Source organism: Pithys albifrons, chromosome 5 (assembly GCF_047495875.1).
Source record: "Pithys albifrons albifrons isolate INPA30051 chromosome 5, PitAlb_v1, whole genome shotgun sequence".
Taxonomy (NCBI): domain Eukaryota; kingdom Metazoa; phylum Chordata; class Aves; order Passeriformes; family Thamnophilidae; genus Pithys; species Pithys albifrons.
In genome coordinates this window covers 22140113-22161405 of record NC_092462.1, presented here as the reverse complement: position 1 = coordinate 22161405, position 21293 = coordinate 22140113, and the positions used below count along the sequence as shown (strand labels likewise).

General features: G+C 39.9%; 1 protein-coding gene across 3 annotated transcripts in view; it reads right to left on the bottom strand.

Annotated features, from left to right (window-relative positions):
- BMPR1B (bone morphogenetic protein receptor type 1B) overlaps positions 1–21293 on the bottom strand; it is a 243653-nt gene that overhangs the window by 73886 nt on the left and 148474 nt on the right. Inside the window, exon 1 of one of the 3 annotated variants that reach the window (XM_071555882.1) lies at positions 7308–7374. The exons of the other annotated variants lie outside the window; for them this stretch is intronic. The gene's annotated coding sequence lies outside the window, so the exon portion shown is untranslated. Of the gene's footprint in view, positions 1–7307; positions 7375–21293 lie in introns of those variants that run through there. 3 annotated transcript variants of the gene reach the window in all.

Here is a 21293-nt window from a genome sequence, read left to right as displayed (position 1 = left end):
CGATCCCAGATGTCTCCTGCAGTGTGTGGCTTTGATAGATTAAATTGAGCATAAGAAAGAGATGAAATATTTATGAAAATTAAATTTGCAGGATGCATGTCAGTAAGCCTGAAAAACATTTTTTTCAAACAAAGACAGGAAACCACGTTTGTCACTCATTCAGATTAAGTGAGGTTATAGTGGTGGCATTCATGGAGCTCCCCAGTCACTTACCTTTCATGCAGACTGCTTAGTTTTTTTCAGAACACTCATTCCAGAAACAGGGACCACAAATACTGCCTCTGACACCACTGTATCAAACAGTTATAAAAAACATGCTCCAATGAGCATGTTTGCTCATGAGCAAGTTTCACTCCTTATCCAACAAAAGTTTAGTATTTTGAAGGATCGGAAAAAGCTCAAATGACATACACATTCTGTGTAATGATATTGTGTACTGGCCACCAAACACTGTTGGAACAATCAAACCTGCCTTCTTCCACATTTAAGGGAATGCTATCAGACACTTAAGCAAATGAATGCATTCTGAGACATCTTCAGGCTATTTTTTCACCAAACTTCATACTCCTACTGGCTTCCTCAAAAGAGCAGTGAAGAAAAAAGTGAATGTGGTAAAAGAGAACAGAAAGCATAAATTAATCAACATAATTTACAATTAAATGAAGCCATGTAAACACCAAATAGCTCCATTCTTCCAATGATAAATGTCTTACATAAAATCTTCAAAGTCAGCTGAAGCTCCCTCTCTCCAGGGTCCAGGTCTTGTGCATCTCAGTAGATCTGTTATCACTAGGATAACCTCTACTACAGAACATGATCAGGTTTTCCTTTCCTAGCCATTCCTACATTTCATCCCTCTGCAGGCCACTGCCTTGGAAAGGGTAGCACTCCCTTTCAAGATGCTCTTCTCTCTCTTCTGGGTAATTGAGAATTCCAGAAGAATTTTTTAGGAATTAATCTTTGTCATTATTTAGCATTTAATTACTTCAAAATTCTGCTTGATACAAATATCCATTCAAATACAGAACCATGACTTAATACACACAGATGCGATCTTCTTAGCAAAGCAAAACAAGTACAAAAGTTAAGTATTTATACTGTGGATTAATAATAAAGGGGCTGCACCTCTCTGTGTAGCTCAGTGAATGCTTTTGAAACAGAAACCAAACGGCCATTAAACTTCAGCAAAGCAGGCATGGAGACAAATCTAACACTTCCCATCACCCCTGTGCTCCTTGAACACCTCCTGAGTGCATTACAGGGCCACCGGATGAGCCAGGACAGCAGAGCTGTCTCAAAGGAGATCAGGGGTTTATTTGAAGAAGCCCAGCAAGTGACATTTCTCAAACTTTCCTTCAAAAGAGCGACGAATATCCCATTTCCTTTTCATGGAATGTTTATATACTAAGGCTCGAGTACCTTTTGTGCTGGCAAGCTAATGCAAAGCCACATTTGAGAAGAGGAAGAACAATACACTTGCTTAGTGTGCACATTTTGACTTGTATTTACAAGAATACGCTGTGTCTGAAGCAACAGTCCAAAAATCTGCTGATAGAAGATCAGTACTATTGAAATATCACAGTAACTCCACAGACAGACATCATAACAATCAGTAGTCTTAGAAAATATGTCCCCTACAGTCAGTTTGCAGTGTCAAACACTAACAAGTAGTAGAGCTGGAAACAGAAGTTAGTAAAAAGACAAGACTTCTTGGTCTGGATAACTAAATTGACACACTAGGCTTGTTCATTTTTCAAGGGAGTTAAGCCTCCACTTCTGTGAAGTACTCAAGGAAGAGAGTAGTACTATCAGGCTCAAAAGGACCATTTAAGTTTAAAATCATACAGGTCTCTGAAGTAACCTGCTTAGTAAACGCTTCATGGTTACTCTGGCTAACATATAGCACATCTAGTTTCAGTCCAATTAAGTTTTCTTCTTTCTAGTTACGAATCTGGAACAACAGGCACTCAGAAATCACACAAGTGTTTGCCAAACTGCAAAACAAGTCAGGCCTTTAAACTCAGTATCTTTGTCAAGGCCAGACAGGAGAAGATGGGTAATAAACTCCAGTTCAGAACAAGTGGCATAAAGTACGCGTCATATGTCCCGAGTTGAACCACAACCCCTAGAAAAACAAGGAAGGGGGGAATGAAAGAAGGAAAGACTCTAGTATTGCTATCTTCCCTCCAGGTATGATGCTGAAGAGATCAGATTTCAAGCATCTGTGATGCTCGCCACAAGCTCCTTTTATTGCTGATTAAGAGTGAGAGATGAATAGCTGGGGATGCCACAGAACAGCTGCAGTCTAAGACTCTTGAACACAGACATGGTTATGCATTTAACAGCTGGGTTCAGACTTTCAGTGGATTTTGCCGGATGGTAACTAGGATCAGTTTACAGTTCAAAACTTATTAATTTAAGTGCACACTGTACAACTACACCACACAGCTACCTCTAAAGTAACACATCCCAAAGGTTAACTCTCCTCAGACTTCCTGAATCATCCTTCGAAGTTCCGCAAATCGAACATTGCCAGGTCCTATCTCCTAATTCCCATAATTTTTAGCTGTAAGCCTCTGAGTGTTACATTGCATCGGGGAGTAGCAATTATCAGAGGTGAAGGTGAAAGCCTGGCATTTCTCCAGACAACAACTAGACCAGCAGGTGAACATGATTTTTTTCAGATGAAACCACAAAAGAGTGTTGCCTGCTAAATCCCTTGAGCAGTGAACTGCATGACAAATAATTATACCAAATAATTCTGTTACATCAGGTTTAAATATTCACCATATTGCAACGATAATTAACCATTACCTCTACTCAAAGTCCCTGTGGCTTTGGATCCATTAATTGTGAAGGCTGATATGTCACTCCACAGCATGAGGCTGGGGTACACCAACAGACAGCAAGCACATCAGTATAAGCATTATACTCCTCCTCGAAGATACAACTGGCTCCTGCCCAGTTTTCTGCTACTTTCTCCCCTACATTTTTCACAAATGCTACACTCTTTCATTCAGAAAGACTCAGCTGTGATTTCCACATATCACTTTAGGACAAGGCTGCGACACAGTCAGTGCCTATTCAAAAAATCCTCATTTGTAGCTCCACTTGTGATGGTAACAATGGTAGTATATGAAGATGAAAAATATCTTCCAAATCAATATTCTCTCTCTATCTCACATGGGTAAGACAGGTACGAAAATCTCAGCTTTTTGGTAAAGCTCCATTTTTACAGTAAGCTAAGGCTTACACTTCATTCCACATATAGGACTGATATAGTTATGCAGTTCCAGATGCAGAGGATTTGTGCCAAAACTATCATTTTGCTCCAAAGCTCAACCTCTTATGCAACTTTTTTTTTATTTTCTTCTTTTTTTTCTATTTTTGAGGTGAACTTTGCTCAGCTTATTGGATAAAAGACAGTTTTCAAAACAAAGAAGCGCTTTTGGTAAGAAGAGCTTTTTGTCACCCATTTCCTTTACAGTACAACCCTCTAGGTTGCATCATCACTCAAGTAAACATTTTTTCTAGCAGTCCAGTCAAATTAGCTTTTGGCTTACATTTTTTAATACTTCAGTCTTCAGACAAACATTACTTTTTCTGACTTTAGTTTTGGACATTTTCTTCAGAAAGAACCTCCTGAAGTGTGAATCTCAGCCTGGAAAATTATCCTCTGCAAGTTTGCAACACAAGATAGAAGTAGAAAATAGTGCTCAGTCCAAAAGCCTGAACACAAGACCTGCAGTACAGTCTGACTGAATTGCTCTGCCTTTCTTCCTTATGCTTTGATCTCAGTTTTAGACAAGATTAAATTCTGCCAAAAATACTCCAACAAACAGACAGATATGAGCAATACCCAACATTGGTCACAAGAAAACCATGTCAAAACTATCCAATTCCTTCTGGGACAAAACATAGGCCTTATGGACAAGTAAGATTGTGCGCGAACTGGCTAGCACTCAAAAATGTCCTTAAGAAGTTGCAGAAATGTTTGAAAGAGGCTGGGGTGATATTCAGACAGTATAATACAATATCCAGCCAGTGTAATATAATGCATGCACAAAATCAATTGGACAAATATAAAGAAATACTCAGGTCTGAGTTCTGCATTTTAAGGAACATAGAGATTGAAAAATGCACAGCAAAGTTCAGCAAAAGTAATTGGATGCACTCAGGATTGGACAAATAGAATTTTGGCTTGAAGTGGCACAAAGATGATCAGAGTACACTTAGGACTCATTCTTCTAGAGGAGAGAATAGGGACACACTGGAACCAACTGCCTGGAAACCTGTGGTGTCCTCATCACCAAAGGGAAGTCAAAAAAAAGCATGTCAGAAGGACCGACTAAACTCTTGACATCTAGTGCAAATCATCCATTACATGAATGATATAACTACTTCAGATATTAGTGACCATGTGGAACCATCAGGATGTCCACAGGTGTAGGCACAGGCAATTGGCAAACTCCACAGGCTAGTCATTCATATCCTCACTGTGAGCATCCTACATGGAAACAGAAGCTTTGAAGGGAAAGAATAGATTCATCTACTAAGCAAATTTAAGGTAACATTAATATAGCTTTAGAAAGTTTTGATTTCAGCCTGAGGCATGGACTGAATTACTTAAAAGACCTCTTAATTTGATTTTAAGGTCTCTCTTTGCAACGATTTCTGGCCTTGAAACTGACCCATAACCCAAAGGTTAGGAGTAAGCAAAGTGTTACAGCGATGTAACTTAAAAGGAAATATTACATAAAGAATGCAAGTATACAATGCATAGCTTTAGAAGTTTTTTTCTACAGATTTAGCTCCTAAAATTATCCTAAAGTACTCAGCTTCAATTGCTATCACTTTGCTTTTCTGCATTTACCACAAGATTTTGGAGTGGCTTCTGTCTTATGTTCAGTATTTCAGAGAAGGACATGGAGCTGCTGAAGGCACCTGTGGGAACCTGTCTGGGCACTCCCTGGCAAAGATTTCCCAGCACAAGCCTCTCACCCTCTGAGCAGTGTTGGCAACAAGAAATTCACAGTCCATATGAGGGGAAAAAACCCTGTGATGAACAAGCCTCTAGTCACATTTCCTAAAAAAAAAATTTGTACAATTGGTCAAAAATCAAAAGAAGATTTCCCAATTGCCAGGAAGTTGGGAATGTATTTCAAATGCAACCCGTGAACTCATAAGCAGCTGGTTTCAAATTACTCTACTGAGAATCTCCTACTGACACTTGTAATTACACTGTTGATAAGACACAGTATCTGAGGATCTTGTCTTTTGGCATAATTTGTGCATGCTCATCTTTGTGCCTGAAATTCTGCAGAGAGGGAAAAATCTTGGTCTCTTCTGGACAATCTAAGTTTTCTGTGTACATCTTTCAGTAACCTACTGTATTTGTTCTACAGACCCTTCCAGATGTTCCTAAATCAGAATACACAGGATTTCCTTGAAGGTCATGGCAACAAGATTCTCAATGTCTTTGGGAACACATTATTTTGGTATGGATAACTCTGAGGATAATCTAAGAACTCCCTTGTTTTTCAAAGGTTCGTATAAAAAGAAAAGTGACAAAGCATTTGCCCGTCAAAATTTTTAAAGGGAACAGAGAAACTAGTAAGATTCAGGAACATTTATGACTGCTGGTTTCAGGGTAGTTGATGCAGTCCCAGCTGCACTCCCCACTTCGGCAGTAGAGGGTGCTGGCAGAATGCTGAGGGTCCCTGAAAAGATATTCAGAACTGGTCAGTCAGGTGTGACTGCAATTTGTCGAGAGCCTGCATGTCACAAAAGTATCACTTAGGAAGAACAGCACCAGTGAATAGTTTTAAACTTTTTTCAGAATCACCCAAAGTCTTTGAGACCAGCTCATCCCATGCCAAACTGTGCAGCACACTCACTCTTATGCCTTATACACAACTTCTGATGTCATGTCTGAAAACGAAGTCAAACATTAGATAAAAAACATCGGTACAGTATTCTTGTGATTCAAGCAGAAAATGATTGACCAAGGATTCCAAGTTCGAATCTGAACTGCATATACCGTTACATTTTAGGATTCCTGCAGTCCAACTGCTGCTCAGAATCCTGCTCTGCATCTACCATGCTCTCCCAAGCCCAGCTGCTTCCATGGACACTGCATCCGTTTCCCAAAACATGAAAGCTTTCAGGGCAAACGGACTACACAAATGGCACTGCTGTTTCTTCAGCTCCTTAGCTCTAGCACGTCTTATTAAGGAAACCAGAGTAATATCATCTCAAGGATAAGGAAAACATGGTTGATGTTGCAGGGCTGTAGGTGAGGTCACAGAAAGTTTACCTGTTCAGTTAACAGAACTGATTCATTTGTAGGGAGAAAGAAAAAACTTCCTTGCTGCACATACTTTTTCTCTTTTCAGATGTGATACTCAGTTTGCTAGCTAACTGCTTCATAATGAAAACAAAACATCTAGGAGTATTTCATTAAATTATTTACCACTTTTCAAAAGACATTAAGAGAAAAACTACTCTTCAATGACAGTAATTTCTTAGTTCTTCCCAAGAACATCAGTATATGAATGATGCACTATTCTAAGCACATTCATAAACTCCTAAAAAAACTTCCCAAAACACGTTTGCTTATTTGCTGCAACCAGAACTTGTTCTCAAATGCAATTTTTGTAAGTATGTTTCAAATCCTCTAATACTCACTCTTTATTTTCAGTCTCTGTAATGAATAAAGGTACTGATTCCGCTATTACAATTCTGCCTTACTGCAACCTGTTTACTGCCAATTAGTGCCCCCTTTTCTTATTAGCTATGTCAAATTTTTGCGTCTTGATGGGCAAATACGGCATTTTCACTTATAATTACCATGATGTTTTCCTGCTAACACTGAAGCATGAACAAGTTCAGGCTTCGTACAAAACCAGCACAACGTTCCTTGAGCCTATAGCTACTACTAAAAACCTCTCGCTGTTTAAATGAGTAACCAGACGAAGTTATCAGAAAAGCCTGAAACGCTCAAAATTTCTAAAGGTAGATTTGATACAACGCAGCTGCTTTAAAACTTTGTATTTTGAGCGGTACAAGTAGCCCCAAGTCACGCTATCAGACACCGAATAGCAGCGGGAGCGGCAGCTCACGCCGCCCCATTCCGCCGGCTGTCCCCGCACGCCGTGCGCCCCCGGAGCATCACCCGCTCCGCTGCGCTCAGCGGGACCACAACGACAGTCAGGAGCTAAAATCCTTCTCCCCTCACTCCGTCCACGGGCACCTTCCCACCCCGGTGCCCCCCTCTGTTCATCCGTCCGTCCTCCCTCCCCGCTCACCTCGGGCGTGCAGCCAGCACCGCGCCAGCTCCCAGGGAGAGCCGCGGCGACGAGCCCCGCTCCACCCGTCGGCCCCGGCCGCCTCCTCGCCGCGCCCCCGCCCGTGGCGGCTCCTGCCCCCGGCGGCGGGGCAGGGTAGGGCAGGGCTGGCGGCGGGCCGGCGGGAGGGAGCCGGGCCAGGGCCACCCGCCGGGCTACCCCCGCGGGCCGGACACCAAGGGACCGGAACGGCGGAAGCAGCACGAGGAGCCGCTGCTGGCCGAGGCACCCCTCGGCTGCCCCTGCCCCGGCACAGCCCGGGCCCCGCAGGGAAGCCGGAGGCGTCCCGGCTTTCGCACTTCAAACGTTTCCTGTGCCCAGAAAAAGACCCGCAGCCGCGGCGCGCTCGGGAACCGCGACCCTTCCCCGTGCAGAAAGCGCTCAGCAGCGGTAGCTGAGAGCAGCCAGGAACCAGGAGGAACCGACAGCTCCGCTCCTGCCCGGCGTGCTTCACATAGGGCACCCTGCCCGGGCTTGTCACCGGACAACTGTTATAAACACTTTCTAAGCTTCTGTCATTTTTCGAGTACTAAATAAGCTGCTGCAATATTTGTGCAGTGGAGGATTTCCCTATTGCATTATAGTGAATCAGCCGAACATGCGGATTTAACCTCACGCCGACCGTAACACATGCACAGCAGTTGTGTCACTTCTCCACTAGGCACATTAAACAAAGCCACCTCATGTATGCATGGGGTTTATAGACTATTACGTTATCAAGTCATCAATAGATGCAATCCCACAAAATAACCCACAGAATCACAGGGTTATTTAAGGTTGAAAACCCTCTAAGATCATTAAGTCAGTTAACCAACTATCACCATATTCACCCCTAAACCATATTCCCTAGTGCCACATCCACATGGCTTTCAAACCATCTACACATCTGGCCCTTAAGATGGGAACAAGTGTCTTAAACAACTGTTACGGCATCAAGCAGCTCAAGTATGTGGTCTATGTTCTTCAACAAAACAAGGTGAGATCCTTAAAACACTGAATACAGCAATTAACAGGAAAATGACAAACTGATGTACCGCAATAAAAAGAGGCTTCCAACCACCACTGGGAAGGAAAAAAAAAACCTACAAAAAAAACCAACCCCAAAAAAACTGAGCGGGGGCAAACTAGGTAGTTACAATTAAACTCCATATCAATATACTGTCATAATTAATGACAGCACTATTGTTTTTTATCTGTAACAATGAGAAAAGTAGGGTTTGTGATTCATTAGCTCCCTTGTGACAATGTTTGTTCAGTTTGGCACTGATACTGAACTGCTGTCTGTAGCTAATGGAAGCCTGGCATCTTACTAGCTAAATTCCACTACCAGGCTTCAAATGATATGTGATTCAAACAAGTGATCCCCCCAAAACTTTCTGGGGAAGATCCACATCTTTGATGATGCTTAGCGAAATGGAAATCTTTGAAGTGTCTGCCTAGCAGCTGTCATACAACAATTAGTAGTAACAACAGAATAAAATTCACTTTTAATGTGACTCTGAGTAATCTGGCCAAAGTGTTCATAAACCAGACCTTGACCAGCTATCACAAATGTGGTACTCTTCTTTTCCTGGTGACGAGCAAATACTTTTCTTTCTTCATCCTTTTGTTTAAAACTCTGTTACCTGCTTGATTACTATAACAATTTACAGTGCAATTGTAACACCAACATCCATTTTTATACACATGAATGTAATACAACATTTACGTGAATATAATCATCACGTGAATATATTTTTTTTCAGTCTTTTCTTATGTGTTTTCAGTGGAATATATAGCAAGAAAGTAACACAGTAGTGTCTAAACTATTTTCAAATATGAGTCTTAAGTGCGGATTTGCTGCACACAAATCAGTTTTTATGGGAAGAATTACCTCAGTTCTAAAATTCATATTTAACCTACATGTGGTCTTCAAAAAGCATGCTAGACTTTTCCTTCCTTCCCAAACTCCCATAATAAACTGCTAAGAGTAATGCTTTATCGTCTGCTGACAATATTTTAAATGTTTCTGATATTAAAACTAAACATCCAACTGCCACATGTCACGCATCTTTCATTTTACACTACAGAGCAGGCCATTCTTCTTACATCAAACATAGACTGGCACTCCTATGAACTTTTTGACTGCAAGATGGAAGATTATCACTATTTTGGACACTTGGGATGGACACCACAAGCTTCAGTTGTGTGACCTTAAAGAACTAGATGAATTCAGAGCTGCAAATGTCTGAATCTGAAAGACTGCCATTAAAAGTATGGGGAATCTAACTGAGATGCTTTTAGGATGCCAGGAGAATCAATGCATCAAGAAAAGGAGTTTCTTGTGCAGACTAAAGAAAACAAGTGTTTAATTCATGTCTGTATCTAGTCACAAACTCACAGTGGGAAGAATCTCAAAAACAATTGCAAAGCTGCACCCTGACTGGGCAACTTAAGACAACGTGTACTGGTATGCCTATGGTTAGCTAGTCAGTCTCCCTGAAGGAAACCAAAGATCTGCATGTTGGCATAGAAAAGTGAGCTGAGATAAAGCACCTCTTAAAATTACTGGCTTTCATCAGTTGCTTTTCAGTATTAACCATAGGTGCCCAACAGGGTGTTGTTTCACTTGTTAGGGTGTGGATGGCAGGAAGACTCTTTTAGAGAGAGAGATGTATCTCTGTAAATTAAGTGGATTGTTGCTAATCCACACAGGATATACGGATATCAGGTGCTATTTCTCTTTGGGACAGTGGCCAAAAAGAAAGCATAAATTACTTTTATACATATCTTGATCACTTTTTGGAATTAAAACAAGAGGGGGGAGGAAATATGTAATATGATTGCTTAAGACACCATTGTCTTGACTTTGATGACACAAGAGGTTTCCTCTTCTATCTGGTATTGCAGTGTTTCAGACCTTTATATGAATAGTCCTGACCCATTCTGCAGAGCAAAGAGGTGACAGCACAGTGATGGAAGGGAAGAGAGAAGTTGTCCCACTCCTGTTTCTCTGGTGTTTTCCAAGTTCAAGGTGTGCACTCCAACTAAGCAATCTTTTTTATTGTGCATTTTCAATGAGGAGCAGGACACTCCTGTTATTATTAGAGCACAAAGCAAAATAAATAAATGAAGTACACAATAATGTTCTATAATTACAGGTTTTGTAGGCAGGCTGTCAGCATTCATGGATTTTTCCCTCAGTCCTGGGGAATACATCAGTATTATACACTTACTTATGCAAAGTGTATAAGCAAGCAGAAGTATTGCAAATTATTGCCCTGATAAGGACATTATACTTCTAAAAATGAAATTTTTCAAGTTGTCATAAGTGTGGAAAAAAATCTTCACATCTTATAGGATGACATCATTGTTTCCACAGATGTTACTGTTGCCAATGATGCAACCATATCTTTTATTTCTTTCTGCTAATTATGCTATTTTCCTATATATTTTGTGTTCTGTAAAAGCTCTTTACCTATTATAATCCTTTTCTAAGCAGAAGCACAAATCAAGAAAGTCTAAATTAACAACACTTAATTGCTGATCTCTTCGTTTTCCTAGACACAAAACAATCTGGTACTTAAACTACAATAACTAATAGCCCTTTAGAAGGCTTTTCCTTCAGATAAAACCTGCTTACATCTGCTTTCTCCAGGAAAGTTGGTATAAATTAATTCTTTAAAGCATTATTCTCTAATATTTTCATTCACTTTGTGGTGAAACACAGTGCCCCCATCCATGGAGAACAAAGTCAAAAAGTGTAAAAAGATGCTTTTGCTCCACTTGAAAAATTGAGGCATTCAAATCCAGGGGCAGGCAGACAACAAAAGCTGTGATGTGCTTCGAAATCTCTGACAAGACTCTTAAAAGGCACTGGAGAGGTGAATTGAACCTCTTTTGCCCAAGTTTCTTCCCTTTTGCTCCACTCCAGCTGTGGGGATGCTCCCCTGGCAGCCTGAGAAGAGCCACACACCCCAGGCCCTGCAGAGGGGCAGCCACTGCCTTGCAAACAGCCCCCTTTCCCCTGCGATCCGGCTGAGGGGCCCATCTAATATTCTAGGCACGTATACCTCTGGGTTTTGTCTCAATTTTTTTTTTCCCAGAGATCTGCCAAAGCTCCCCCTCCCCTCTGACACACACACACACCCCATTTGGAAAGGGTAAAACAGCAACAATAAGGGAGAAAAATCCCATAACGTGTTCAGAGCATGCAAGGATGATTTGTGTTCTCACTTACGGGGTATGACTGTCACCGTTGATCTGCTTTCAGGCCTAGATTACATCTGATAAGGGCTGACCTTATTTGAGTATTCACACATTATGCACTCATGGAGAGCATGTGGACACAAAAGTCCCTCAGATGTTCTGGGCATCAATCACGCTCACAGCATGGTGGCTGACAAACTCCTTAACTCGGGAGAGGAGAGGGTAGTCCAAGACAGACTTAATAAAGTTTAAAGCTGTGCCACAGTATATTTGGGGCCCATTGTCTTCTAAAAGTGTTCTTTTCAACAAATTCTCTGCAGTTACCATGGGCAACAATTCGTCTTTAACAAATTGGGACAGACTTTGTGCAGACTGTGGGGAAGAGGGGAAGCGAACAAAAGGCTTGTCAAGTCTCTTAAATAAAAGCCAAACAACCAACCCCCTTCTGTTTCTTACCTGCCCTGTATTTACAAAAACAAAGTAAGTTCTAAAAATCATTCCTTAGAATGGAGTACTTTCAAAGCATAACATAAAGCAAATCACTTCCTTAAGAACTCATGACCCTATTGTTTACTACACACAAATACTTATTACTACAAATAATGTGTTTTTGTAAAGAATATATTATAAAATCAGTAATGACCAAAACATTTCATCTGTTGCAATGACTGACACCTCTGTTTAATATTTCCTGATTTCACAAGAACAACAACTGGTTTTATAAACCTCCTACTTCAGTCTGCATGTTTATTTTAAATATGAGAGTCAGGAGAAAATAAGAGTATTTGTCAGGTGATGCATGTGCTGCTTTGAAATGTACTTACCAGCAGGGCCTTGCTGAATCTGCAAAGTCTAAATTCTCATACAGTACCATCCTTACAGATAAAACTGATTATGAGCAAATGCTCTGTAGCCAAAAGTCTTTTGTCAAACTTATAGTCTGATTATAGACTGCAGACTTTCATGGAAACAAATAAACTGCCCAAATAAGCCATCATACCTAGCTCTCAAACATCTTTTCTTCTCCATCTACAGACTACATGAAATTACTCTTAAAACAAAGTGTGATTTGCTTTGCTAGATCATGCTTTTTAACTACAAAACTTACTCAGACCATGAAACTTTCTTTCACAGCTGGCCACTGCAGCAGAAAGAGTAAGCTAAGGCATTTTTTCATATGACTGGAAATAAATAAGTACAAAATCCAAATACTCATTTGTTGCTGCAGTTTAGGAGATCAGTTCACAGTATGATGCATGTCATTGTGGTGTAGTTCTGCTGCTTTTCCAGAACTGGTTGGTTGAGTTTTGTTCCTTCTAAAGCCATTCATTTCTCAGTTATATATCAAAAGTGACTGATCCTTGAGAAAAAGAGCAGTACACTGCTAAAAGAGGTGAAAAGACCTTTGGATTAAGCCACAGGGAAAGTGTATTGAGAAGGAAGTAGTCAAAAGAAATCTAGTAGTTTCCAGTAAAATGGGCAATATTCAAGATGATAGCATAGAGAAATCCACTACCAATTTCACTGAATTTTAATTTAAGCCATTTTCAGCAGTAGCATAGATGCTCACTGCTTTCAGGAGGTACATTTCCTAATGAGGACCTACTGTGGCTGTGGATCATGTGTTGCAATATATTCTTTTTAAAATACAAGCAGTAAACCATCCACCTCATTGCATGTGGGAATCAGGATATGGTATGCTAACTAAGGGCTGAGATTTAATGCCACATGTCGAGTCTATAAATCTGTGTTCAGCTTTAACTGAAGTGTTCCTTAGAAGGTTTTTGGCTACAGAGCATTTGGATCACAAAGATTCAAACAAATAATCATCTTAGTAAGATGTTCAACCTAGTCTAATATGATTGGGTCCACATCTCTTTTTTTTTTTCTTGGTTAAAAACTAGCCTTTAAAACTTGAAATATTTTGATGAAAAGAAATTATTTTTATCAGTAAAAGCATACACACTAACATGCACATATAGAAGCTCATTCCATTAAAAGTTCATTTGTTGGTTTCAATTGTATTACCTACAACATTAGTTATTCTATAATATGAATAAAATCCCATTTCTTCAACAAGCTGGATCAAAATCTAGATGTGTGAGGGAAGACTGTACCTTTAGCTTTACTAATGTTTCTTGCTGACTATAGTCTGACTGTATCTTGATAAGGAATCAACATCATAAAAGGAAAGTTAAAGGAGCTTGGACACGTGTTTGACTTAATAAACCGGAAACAAGCATTTATAGTGTTTTGTCATATTCTCCCTGATCTTGCAATGACAATCTTCACATGATACTCTCACTAGAAGTTCTCCCCACAAACTGAGCCACCATCAGCTCACAGCAATAGCTCTACCACAACTACCACTACCACAGCAACTGTATCTACCCAACTGTTGAGCCAGAGCTGGCTTCTGTCCAGATGTCTCAGATTGTGGCAAAATAAAACTGTACCTGGTTACAGAGGCTAAAGGCTTCCCCAAAAGGTCACATCGCATAGCAATTTCAGTGCTGACATATTGGATCAGAGAAAAAGCTCAGTTTGTCCATATTCCTGTCTCCTATAAAAGATATTTGCTTTTTATTAATTTTTAAATGCATTGCTTTTTAATTTCATTGGGATGTCTCCTGTCTTTTATTATGTAAAAGGTTAAAACTGTAGAATTCAATTTGCTACTTCTTTTTATATGTATTATTTTATTTTCCTTTTTCTGTCTCCTCTTATTGAAGTCCTCTCTAACCAGCCCCCACATTGTAAATTTTTTGCTCCTCTAGGGGTTAGTTCATCTCATATTTTAGTCATCCACCTATTTCTGCTGCACCTTTTTATCAGCTGAGGTGGCCTGATGCAAATGCAGTGTTCCTGGTAGGATGTGACACTCACTGAGTGATCTCATTCTCAGAAATCAGCTTTATCTGTTGTTTGGAGTCAAATTCCCTTTTCTCACTGTGCAAAGCAGATATCTTTGACTTGTTCATGAGGACACTTTTTGTACTCAGAGTTATTTCAATAGACAGGAAATATACCAGGATTTTGTATTTGACAATGTGCATTTGCTGAAAATATTTTAACCTGCACACTTGTATCAGTTTAGCAAATCTCTCACAGTTTTGCTAAATTCTTTCTGATCTGAGCTAATTTAAGTAATTACATTTTATTTCCCCAAAGTCACTCCTTCCTCCAAACCTTAACATACCCAAAACCAATTCCAGAAGCAGCTTATTACTGCCTTCCTGGTGGCAGGAGCAGCGTGCCTCCCAAATCTCCATTTCTGCTTTCCCTCTCAATATGCCAAAGAATGAGGCTGCAAGAGGAAGGAAGAGGAAGACCAACAGAGATGGATGGTTTGGTGTGATGACTGGGTACAGAAGACAAGAGTGCCTGAAGACAGCTGTAACTACCCTCAAAAAATTCTTTTAATTGTTCACACTATTTTTTCAGGGCTTTCCTCTCTCATCCATAGATGAGATCCCTCCATCTGGGGAGCGGAATCCCCCTGACCCAGCAGTCCACCTGCTCGCCTGCCACAGGCAGAGCTGGCAGCTGTTCTGTCCCTTTCACCACCTGGGAACCTAAATTTAGACTTCTGGCCTGGCCAGAAGAAAGGGTTGAAAGGTCAAGAGCAGACGAGCTCAGCCCTATTCTCAGCACACTGTCAGGGTGCTTAAGCCACACGTGTGCATTTCTGCACATGTGGACTCCTGTGTGGTGCATCGTCAGGAGAACTGACCCCCTCCCTGCTGGGTGAGGTCTTTCAAGGTGGCTGCAATGCCTGTTAACGTGCACATTTGAAAGTGTGAGACATCAAGGTTTAAATCTACATCAATAAGCCACTCTATCTGAACTTTGCCTTTTGTAACTGGGAAAAATTATACTAACGAGTTTTAAGCATGCATAAAAGTAATAAACAATACTTTTATACCATAAAGTGTTCTCAACAATTAAGTTACACCAGAGTCTCTTGGCACAATATCTTATCAGTACATAATTTCATATTTCAGAAGTTTCTTTCAGCACAGTTTGGATTTCAGCCTCCAAGCTATTCTCCCAAGCAATAAATGGACAAAGACATAGATTTAATTTACCCTGCTCCCACCCCAAAAGCATGTCTGATGGATTTGGAAAGTGTCCTACAAATTCAAGATAGGCATCTACTGAAAGAAATCCTACTCTAATGCTTGCAGAGGATATTTTTGCTCCCATGCATCTTTACTAGTTAACAATTTTCTGTTGAAATCACTCTTTTTTTTTTTCCCCTGAGAAAACCAACTTGTTCCTCTGTTTGCAATCAGAATACTCTACAAGTTGAACTTCACAGCAGATCACGCTTAAGAACCACAGTGGCACATTGGTTTTAGGTACCCAGGTTTCCAGGGAGGTTAATTCCATAATACACATGCACTATTCACAACTTTCCTATAATTGCAGGTGCACAAAGACCACAGAAGTAACCAAACACACAGAAAGTAAATGCATTTTGTGGCTTCACTGTTGTAAAGAGCAAAAGCAGTACTTGGCATCCACATAAATCTTAGCTGTGTTTACAGACTTATCACAAGCTCATGATCAAAAAACCAAAACCAAAACAACAGAAAATCCCCTCACAACAACCAAATTCCACTGCAACTGAATTCTGTGTATTACAACAGAAGACATGTCAAACCTCAAAGCAGTCCCTAACATGATGTGGACACAATATGACCTCTCTGGCTCCCTTCTAACTGGTATGTTGAGCTTGAAGACAAGAAGGAGCTTACATAGTCCAGTGGGGCACTGAATTTTTAAACAGTAATTTTAATTTCAGTTACTTCTGAAATAGTATAAAAAATAAATCTAAATTGGAAGATACTAGACTTCTATGATATCCCTTCTTTCATAAGAGGATATTGTTACCTTGTTGGGGGGGGGGGGGGGGGGGGGGCTTCAGCTACAATGCATATTAAGACATAAAAAAAAAATCAAACCCTTGGCTCTGCCTCTTTAAATAAGTAGACTGCTTCTTTAGTCCTTCACATTCCTTCTCCTGTCCCCAGTTATACAGCACAGCTGCTTGCGGATTTAGGATTTTTTTTGTGAAGTAACAGTTCATGATAATCTCATTAAATCCTTTCTAACACTTTCCAGTTCACACAGGATTTCCTTCACTGGGGTAAGTGGAGCAAGGATTGGCTGCTTAAACCACCTCTGTGCAGAAAAAAAAAAAGTCACCCAAACCCTCGTCACAGAGCAACCCTCAGCAGCCAGAGGGGAACCAAAACAGCCTCAACCAAGAGGGTGGAACAGATGCAGCAGCTCTTTGCTGTTTCTCTCTTAGAGCTGAAAAACCACATTAAAAGTGTAATCTTGTAAAATAAATCACGTGCTAAGCAAGCTCCTCTACATGTAAATCATTATGTTTAAATGTAGAAAGTTCCTCTCTCTGCTAGCCTAACAGTACTCCTCGCAAAAGAGACAGGGAGTAGTGCTCTTGGGGTGAGGCTCCACCAGATTGACTGCTCAGACATCACAGTCGTTCCCAAGAATGGCAGATAAGTCTCCTCGGGGGAACTGACAGCGTGAAAAAAAAAGTGAGACAAAAAGAGACCTGATTATTTTATAGCTATACCTTCTATCAGATCTTACAAGCCATGCTGTGGATGTTCTGAAGGCATTTTCCAGGAGAGGGACCTCCACAGGGAAGCCCTGGTGATTAAGCAGCTGTACGTGAGGAACTGGGAGGGACAGCAAGAAAAGCTGGGATGCCTTAAACTGCTCTAAGGGGAAATGGGAACAATTTTTAGGCTCCATTAGAGAAAATAATATAGCATCAACTACTTCTATCAAGTTTTCATTTCACAGTACATGGTCTCATCAACTGCAGTTTAGTAGGATTTTTCCCTGTTTACATGCACTTAAATGGCAAATGCACGTTTCCTGCTCCAGCTTCCAAAAACTACTTTTTCAACTTGCCTGCCTAAAACTACCCAAAATAAGCAATGCAAAACATGTCAGACAGTTTAAGGTCTGTAGAAAAGGCTGGCCAGCTCAGGTATCTGGGTAACAAATATTTTTATAGGCCTTTCAGTGGCTTAAATCCAGGACAGCTCTGCAGTGATTTATTTCTCTCCAACAGCTTCTAGGGTGGCCTATGTAAAATTAGCTGGTAATCACAAACCAGGCCCCTAGTGGGCATGTTCCACACCCAAAGCAGCAGTGGCTGGTGATCTCTTGCTGAGAGTCACAGAAGAAAGACTGAGAGGAGAATGTGGAATATCTTATGCCATCAGAAAGAACAAGGCATTACGCTAGGATTTTGCAGGATCAAAGCAGAGTTCATCTTATTTAAGCCATAAATATATGTGTCTCTTTTTATCATCATCCTGCTAGTACTCTGAATAAGCATTAAAAATACAGTTTTTAAGGGTTATGCATAATTTGTCTTTCAAAAACCTACTTCCTTTAAGAGCTAAGAGCATAGGCTGTTTGCAGTCTGAGTTGCTACTGCAGTTCACAGTCTCTTAGTTGAAAATTGTTCCTACATCTCAATGTGAAAGGGAGCAAATACTGAAAGCATATGATGTCACTTGACCCTTGAGGAAACTTCTGACATCTGAGACTTCACTGATGAAGACTTTTTTCATAACTGCAACACCTCCTTTATGATAGACTTGGTTGCAAATCCCCATGCACTGAAAGTCTGTAAGTGCTGCAACCACCTTCTCTGCTTTAGGGCACCATCAGTACACTGGCCTGGCCTGCAGGCTTCAGCTTCATCCGCAAAACAAATATGCTCCTCAAAAACTACGTTAAGTATAATTAGTGGTATAAGCTTCACTGGATGGTGCAGCAACAAATTTTTCAATTCTTGTATGGTCTTAGAATGAAGATCACTAATTAATGAGCTCCCAGCCACTCACTCAACCAACATAAGTACTTGCTGCATTTGGGAGTAACTAGCTCAACAGTTACTACACAAGTCTTACAATGCTAAACTCCCTCAGTCAGGCATCACTGCAAGGGCTGCCCAAGTAGTCTGTAATAATTGCTTGGCCCTTGGCAGCTCTAGTACCACAAAAGGAATTTTGCCCAATCTCTGAAAAGAAGCATGTGCATACACCCAAACAAGCTGACACATTTCTTCCATGGAATCGCACTGGGTCAACATCGCCTACTCAGTTAATATATTAGAGGAGACTCTTGGGACTCATTAAATTCCTACCACTAAACTCCCCAAGTATAACCAACACTGTAAATTTTTTTTGCTACCTCCAAGGCAGATCCATCCACCTCTGCCAAAACATTCAAGCAAGACAGAGGCTAAAGTGCAGTGCCTATAATTTTTATTTGGCTGGGGTGATTCAGCAATATCTTCATGGTCAGTTCATGTGCTGATACGAGTCTTGTATCATCATTGTCTCTCAATGACCATAAACCATCACTAAACTGTGGTAAATCTCATACTTGGGTGAAAGCTAGAAGCTGATGGGAGACTCTCAAATCTTACATGACTGAAACAAACACGGAAATGCAGTTCCTTTTCCTGAACAATTCCCCACTATCTTTAGGAGTATTGACTCAGACAGACATTACAGTTTTATGTTCTCAATTCCTATTATATTCACTCAGGTCTAACACAGTAAGTACCTCATTAGATATGAGGTACTTATGGAATCTAGATGATTCAGTTTTGCCATGATTTTCATTAATTTTGACTGATCTGTTTTTTGTACATTCTCTGGATGTACCTTCTTTAAAATGTGCTAATTTACTTCTCTGGCTGTAGATAATATGCTAATCTCAGCACTTGCAAATATTCAGATGGAAAACAAAAAGCAGACAGTAGAAGTCACATGCTTATTTAAACATGTAGCTGGACAGTATCAATATGACACAAAGACAGTAGATGAAAATTAACCTACAATTCTGTAATATCATCAAATAAATCTACCTGCTAATGAAAGGAAACACATTTCCATAAGAATTTGAGTGGTATCCAAGTAACAATTCCACAATGATACATTTTCAATTAAAGAATTACAATAGACCACTTAGTTTTTCTCTCTAATATTAGGTTGTAACTCATTATTGTACAGGCAACTGAATATTAACATACAGCTTCTGTTCTTTGTCTTTGTAGTAACTGGGAAACATATTCAAGGTCAAATACTTTTACTAAAAAAATACACCAAATATTTGAAATTTTCTTCTTTTCCTTTATCTGGTTGCTTGTTCTCATCTTTTTATCAAGATAGAGAAATATTAACAAAATCTAGGAGAAACTCTTTGCCAGACTGACAAGAGTGCAGAGGAGCATACCCAGTCATAACAAAAGCATAAGTAGGTCTATTTATTGCTGTCCTTTAATCAAAAAAGGCTAATTTCCTATAAAGCCAAAAGACTTGAAAAGCAAAATCATGATTACAAATAGAGACATTTAACAAGTCAGTGTTTGCAGGGAGCAGACAGTTTATTAACTATCCACTTATGGTGAAAACCTGCTAAGTGCGAGTGTGTGAAAATTTGACTAAAAATTATTTTTAAATATCTTATATGGTCACTTCATATTATATTCTGTCACAACGTATCACTCACTGATGTTGCTATATGGTACTACTAAGCATCCATATTTAATCAAATTACAAGTAAAATACATTAAATTCTAAACATGTTTTCTCATATGCAGCTACATATCTGTCAATAATTACATTCCTGAGTCTTGGTCAGATGGCATTGGTTCTTGAGAGGAGGGGAACACTACCCTGTACTGTCACATTCTTCACTAAGGATTAGTTTTAGCAATTCAGCTTCCATTCCAAATGCTTAAAATCAGTAGTAAATGAACTTAAAGCTAAAATAAATAAATAAACACCACCACCACCCCAAAACCCAAACCCACCTCTATACTTAGAATCTGCAAAAAATATTTTTCCTTGAACTTGACAGGAAAATGAAAAAAAGAGAGGCATGGAGAAAGAGAAACTCAAGATATTGTTCCCATTACACAGTATCTATGGAAGGATTATTTCAAGTTAAAAAGCTACCAAGAAATGGAAAAAAAAATTCTTACATGCTGAACAGTAGTTCCTGCTTCCCATGAAAGCCATCTGTTCTGTGTATGTACATGGTTTGAAAGACATTCCCGGGATTGTGTCAAGCCAAAGGAATCCCCACTAGAGTTACAGAAATATAAACTCCCTTTACACTGGCAAGAAAGCACTAAAATGCAACTCTGAAGACATGGATAACAGCACCAGGCTCAGAACCATAACAGTTCTGCTGACATACCAGGCGTTATGGGGGATTTTCCCATCTGATATTATATTATGAGAACTGAAACTTTAGCAGAGATAACACTGCAATACTTTGAATTAGAAATTCTTCAGATGAGTATAAGGGAATATCTCCACTCCTCTCTGTTGCAAAACGGCATCATCGCCCCTTCTCCCACTTGCAGCTGACACCAAAAATGCCTGGAAAATATTTGTGAACTAGGATTAACTCCATAACGTGATTTTTGTCATTAGTGATTTTAATGGGAGCAGGACATGGCGCAGTTCAAATAATACACTTGTTCCTCATTCATTCCCAAACTCTGGAAACAGGAGTCTGAAAAGAGAAGTCTAATAATTAATACTTGTATAAGAACAATCCTTCCTGAAGGCCTGGCATTTTTGCAATCTCTTGTCTACTATACAACTGAGTTCAAATTGCAATTATTTTTCCTAGGGAGCAATTAAATACTGCTACCAATGTTAAGCATAAACACAACTCTAACTA